Genomic DNA, 6,000 nt, shown 5'->3' with positions numbered 1-6,000 from the left:
TTGGAGGGTTCCTAGGCGGAAGATGAGGCGCTGTTCCTCCAGCCGTTGTGTTGCTATGGTCTGGCGATGGAGGAGTCCAAGGACCTGCATGTCCTTGTTGGAGTGGGAGGGGAAGTTGAAGTGTTGAGCCACGGGGTGGTTGGGTTGGTTGGTGCAGTCCTCACTTTCTCCTAGAGTGTGGGAGGAGTCTGGATCATGCAGCCAGGCGTGGTGATGGAGGCAGACATGATCGGGGTGTTTAAGGAACTTTTAGATCAGCACATGAACATGCAAGGAATGGGGGGATATGGACCAAGGGCAGGCAGAAGAAATTAGTTTAATTTGGCGTCATGTTCAGCACAACATAGTGGGTCAAAGAGCAGTTCCTGTGCTGTACTGTTCTATGAGGAAGGGTCACAGGACCCGAAACGTTAGCTCAGATTTCTCTTGCCAGATGCTGCCAGACCTGCTGAGCTTTTCCAGCAACTTCTGTTTATGTCTATATTCTGAGAGTTCAATAAGTTGAGGACTTGAGCTCTCCCACGTCCCAAACCCCACACAGTAGGCCTTGTTTTCACACAGTTTGCTACTACGCAATTGATTTTTAGCCACAGTCGCCATTAATAGCTAATCACCTTTTTAGCCAGTCCTTTGTCTGTCCAACCATTCTTAGAGTCCCGCAGTATGGAAACAGACCCTTTGGTCTATCCAGTCCCTGCTGACAATAGTGCCAAACTAAACTAGTCATGTTTGTCTGATTTTGGCCCATATCCCTCTAAGCATTTTCTATTCATGTACCATCGAAATGTCATGAGTCAGAGATGTACAGCAGAAAAACAGACCCTTCGGTCCAACTTATCCATGCTGACCAGACATTGATCTAGTCCAGTTTGCCAGCATTTGGCCCTTACCCCTCCAAATCCTTCCTATTCATGTACCCATCCAGATGCCTCAAATGTTGTAATTGTACCAGCCTCCACCACTTTGTTTCGCAGCTCATTCCATCCACGCACCACCCTCTGCATGAGAAATGCAGATCCATTTTAAATCTTTCCCCTCTCACCTCAAACCTCTGCCCTGTAGATTTGACCTCCCCAACCCTGGGAAAAAGACTTTGCTATGCACTCTATCCATGCCCTTTATAATTTTATAAACCTCTAAAAGCCAGGGAACTATAGACCGGGTGAGCCTGACATCGGTGGTGGGCAAGCTGTTAGAGGGAATCCTGAGGGAAAGGATTTACATGTACTTAGAAAGGCAAGGCCTGATTGGGGAAAGTCAACATGACTGTGTCTGGGAAATTGTCTCACTAACTTGATTGAGTTTTCTGAAGAACTAATGAAGAGGATTGATGAGGGCAGAGCAGTGGATGTGATCTGTGTGGACAAAATAACGCTTTTGACAAGATTACTCATGGTCGACTGGTTAACAATGTTGAATCACATGTAATACAGGGAGAACAAGCCATTAGGATAAAAAGCTGGTCCAAAGGTAGAACACAGTATGTGGTGACGGAGGATTGCTTTTCAGAATGGAGGACTGACCAGTGTGCCTCAAGGATCAGTGCTGAGTCCACTGTGTTTCATCATTTATATAAATGATTTGCATGTGAACATAGGAAGTATGGTTATTAAGTTTGCAGATGACACCAAAATCCGTGGTGTAGTGGACAGCGAAGAAGGTTACCTTCGACAACTGTGGGTTTTCGATCAGATAGGCTAATGGGCTGAGAAGTGGCAGATGGAGTTTCAGAGCAGGACTTACACTTAACGTTAAGGTCCCGGGGAGTGTTGCTGAGCAAAGAGACCTTGGAGTGCAGGTTCATAATTCCTCGAATGTGGAGCCTCAGGTAGGCTGGATAATGAAGAAGGCATTTAGTATGCTGGCCTTAATTGGTCAGTACATTGAGTATAAGAGTTGGGTGGTCATGTTGTGGTTGTAGAGGATAGTGGTTTGGCTACTTTTGTAATAATATGGGCTATTCTGATCCTCCTGCTGCAGGAAGGATGCTGTGAAACTTGGAAAGGTACAGAAAAGATTTACAAGGAAATAGCCAGAGTTGGAGGTTTTGAGCTATAGGGAGGGGCTGAATAGACCAGGGCTGTTTTCCCGGAAGTGTAGGAGACTGAGGGGTGACCTTATAAGGTTTATAAAATCATGAGGGGCATGGTTAGATAAATAGACAAGGTGTCTTCCCTGGCGAAAGGGAAGTGCAAACCTAGATGGTATAGGTTGAAAGTGAGAGGGGAGCACTTTAAAAGGGATCTAAGGGGCACCTTTTTCACGCCGAGGGTGGCGCATGCATGGAGTAAGCTGCCAGAGGAAGTGGTAGAAGCTGGTATGAATACAACATTTTAAAGGCATTCAGATGGATATATGTATACAAAGGGTTTTAGATGGATGTGGGCCAAATCCTGGCAAATGGGACGAGATCTATAAAGGATATCTGGTCTGCATGATCTGAGAGGCTCATGGGAAACACCCACCCCCCAACATCATTTTTTTTTAAAAAGGGATGAGGTTTTCATCTGTGTAAATGCCATTACTCAACCCGAACACATTTTATTGTGTATCAGCACCGGATTAGTTGTGTGTATGGGTTGTGCAATCGCCAGTGGGTCACTATTTCCAGAGGCAATCCGCATTTGATTTTCTCATTAATATGAGCGGTAATTAATTGACAGGCCTTTGTTACTTGGTAACGTTTGCTCAAACCTCTAATGAGAAGTTAAAGTGAGTTATTGATATCCTGGCATTCCCAAACTCTAATTAATAAGCTCCTCTTGAGATCCCAGAGGATCTTTAATGACAAGCTGAAGAAAGACTGTTGACCTGGCCAAGGCTAAGGGACCACAGGGATACCTTTTAGCAATTAGGCCACTGGTAACACTCACTGGATAAAACTTTGGCTCCTGTTCCTTAGCAGAGGACTGAAAGGAGAAGATTAATGTTTAAATGTCATGTTCCTTTCAACACCTGTTATGACTTCAGGACATCCCCAAATGCTTTGGTGTCAGCAAAGCAGTTTCTGAAGGGGCTATCATTATATTATCGATACAGTAACAGGCATATATTGTTGGAATTGTACAGGGCTTTGGTGAGACCTCACCTGGAATACTGTGTGTAGTTGTGGCCTCTTTATCTGAGGAAGATATCTCTGTCTATAGAGAGAGTGAAATGAAAGGTATACCAGATGATTCCTGGGATGGCAGGACAGGTGAATGAAGAGAGAGATTGAGATCGGTTAGGATTATATTTGCTGGAGTTTCGAAGAATGAAGAGGGAATCTCATAGAAACCCATAATATTCTAACAGGAGGAGACAGGGGTAAACGGATGAAGGATGTTCCCGATGACCAGAGAGTCCAGAACCAGGGAGTCACAGTCGAAAGGAGACCGGGTAGGACTGAGATGAGGAGGAATGTCTTCACCCAGAGAGTGGGGAGCCTGTGGAATTCTCTGCCACACAAAGTGATTGAGACCAAAACATTGAATGATTGGATAGGGATGTGATGCAGTTTTGTAGAGCTTGTCCTGCTTTTCAAGTTGTGGGTGAGCCTCAGCACAGAACCAGCGTCCTTGGTCCTTGGTTCCTCTCCCAGTTTTTGAGGAGCCATCGTGCCATGTACGGATTTGTCAAGTGGTGAGTATAATGGAGATGGGGATGACCGTTACTCTTTTCCATAATAATTAATGAAACTTACGGAGTTATGTTCACTATCTCCAAAATGCTCACCCACTGACTCTTCAACCATTTGACCGGCTTCATTACTAAGGATTGAGTCCAGCACTGCCCACGTTTAGGGGGACTACCTATGTACTGGCACCAAAAGCTCTCCTGGATGGACTTTAAAATTTCTACCATTCACACAAAGGCAATCCCAGTTCATGCTAGAGAAGTTGAAATTCCCCAATAATATAACCCTATTCCTCTCACACCTCTCTGTGATTTGCCAACATATCTGCTCCTTTCTACAAGCTACTACACCATTCCCTCACTGTGGGATCATGCTGTGCACAAACTACTACAGCATTCCCTCCCCATGTGGGAACGTGCTGTGCACAAAAAACGACAGCATTCCCTCACTGTGTGAGGGAATGCTTTCTTATGCGGAAAGTCAGGATCTTATGCGGAAAGTCAGGAGGCATGGGATAGAGGGAAATTTGGCCAATTGGATCGAAAACTGGCTAACCGGTCGAAGTCAGAGAGTGGTGGTAGATGGTAAATATTCAGCCTGGAGCCCAGTTACAAGTGGAGTTCCGCAGGGATCAGTTTTGGGTCCTCTGCTGTTTGTAATTTTTATTAATGACTTAGATGAGGGAGTCGAAGGGTGGGTCAGTAAATTTGCAGATGATACGAAGATAGGTGGAGTTGTGGACAGTGAGGAGGGCTGTTGTCGGCTGCAGAGGGACTTAGATATGATGCAGAGCTGGGCTGAGGAGTGGCAGATGGAGTTCAACCCTGCCATGTGTGAGGTTGTCCATTTTGGAAGAACAAATAAGAATGCGGAATTCAGGGTTAATGGTAGGGTTCTTAGTCAGGTGGAGGAACAGAGGGATCTTGGGGTCTATGTACATAGATCTTTGAAGGTTGCCACTCAGGTGGATAGAGTTTGTAAGAAGGCCTATGGAGTATTATCGTTCATTAGCAGAGGGATTGAATTCAAGAGTCGTGAATTGATGTTGCAACTGTACAGGACTTTGTTTAGGCCACATTTGGAGTACTGTGTGGAGTTCTGGTCGCCTCACTTTAGGAAAGATGTGGAAGCTTTGGAGAGGGTGCAGAGAAGATTTACCAGGATGTTGCCTGGAATGGAGAGGAAGTCGTACGAGGATAGGTTGAGAGTTCTCGGCCTTTTCTCGTTGGAACGGCGAAGGATGAGGGGTGACTTGATAGGGGTTTATAAGATGATCAGAGGAATAGATAGAGTAGACAGTCAGAAACTTTTTCCCCAGGTACAACAGAGTGTTACAAGGGGACATAAATTTAAGGTGAAGGGTGGAAGGTATAGGGGAGATGTCAGGGGTGGGTTCTTTACCCAGAGAGTGGTGGGGGCATGGAATGCGCTGCCCGTGGGAGTGGTGGAGTCGGAATCATTGGCGACCTTTAAGCGGCATTTGGATAGGTACATGGATGGGTACTTAATCTAGGTTAGAAGTTCGGCACAACATCGTGGGCCGAAGGGCCTGTTCTGTGCTGTATTGTTCTATGTTCTATGTTCTAAGAAGCAAGATGGAGGACGGGAAAAACTTCTGGCTGTAACAGCTGTTCCTTTTTTTTTAAAGAGGTATTTTAGGTGTTGGAGGTGATTTCCTCGAATTCCTGGAGCAGCAATTGCTGTTTTATATGCTATTGCATTGTTTTGGATAAAAGAGACCTAAGGGGCAAATTTTTCACGCAGAGGGTGGTACATGTATGGAATGAGCTGCCAGAGGAAGTGGTGGAGGCTGGTACAATTGCAACATTTAAAAGGCATCTGGATGGGTATTTGATTAGGAAGGGTTTGGTGGGATATGGGCCAGGTGCTGGCAGGTGAGACTAGATTGGGTTGGGATGTCTGGTTGGCATGGACGAGTTGGACCAAAGTGTCTGTTTCCATGCTGTACATCTCTATGACTCCATGACTCTTAAGTAGATATATAGTGTATACTCCAGTAAAAGTCGATCTCATGTAAAAGTCAACCCTATTTTTGGCCAAAAAGTCTGGAATTTTCCACATATCCTTTGTAAAAGTCAACCCTAGTTCTTCATGGATAACAGATCAACATTTGTGAGTCAAGGTATTATCCTGTACATAAGTGTTATGATCAGGAAATTAATGTTTTTGTGCTATTGTGTATGTTTTTATGTATAATTCATACCAATTTGACAAAAGTTCAAGCTGCATCAAGTCAGAATCAGGTGACAACCTCCGTTTGTCTGCAGTTCAGCTGAGCTCAGGTTCCCCGTAGCATTCATGGAATACAGTCCTATACCTAGTTGAGGTTAATGGTTAGGCTGAAGACTGATATCGAACCAACT

This window comes from Chiloscyllium plagiosum, chromosome 48 (assembly GCF_004010195.1).
Source record: "Chiloscyllium plagiosum isolate BGI_BamShark_2017 chromosome 48, ASM401019v2, whole genome shotgun sequence".
Taxonomy (NCBI): Eukaryota; Metazoa; Chordata; class Chondrichthyes; order Orectolobiformes; family Hemiscylliidae; genus Chiloscyllium; species Chiloscyllium plagiosum.
The sequence above is the reverse complement of the archived record's forward strand: the minus strand, read 5'-3'. Positions refer to the sequence as shown.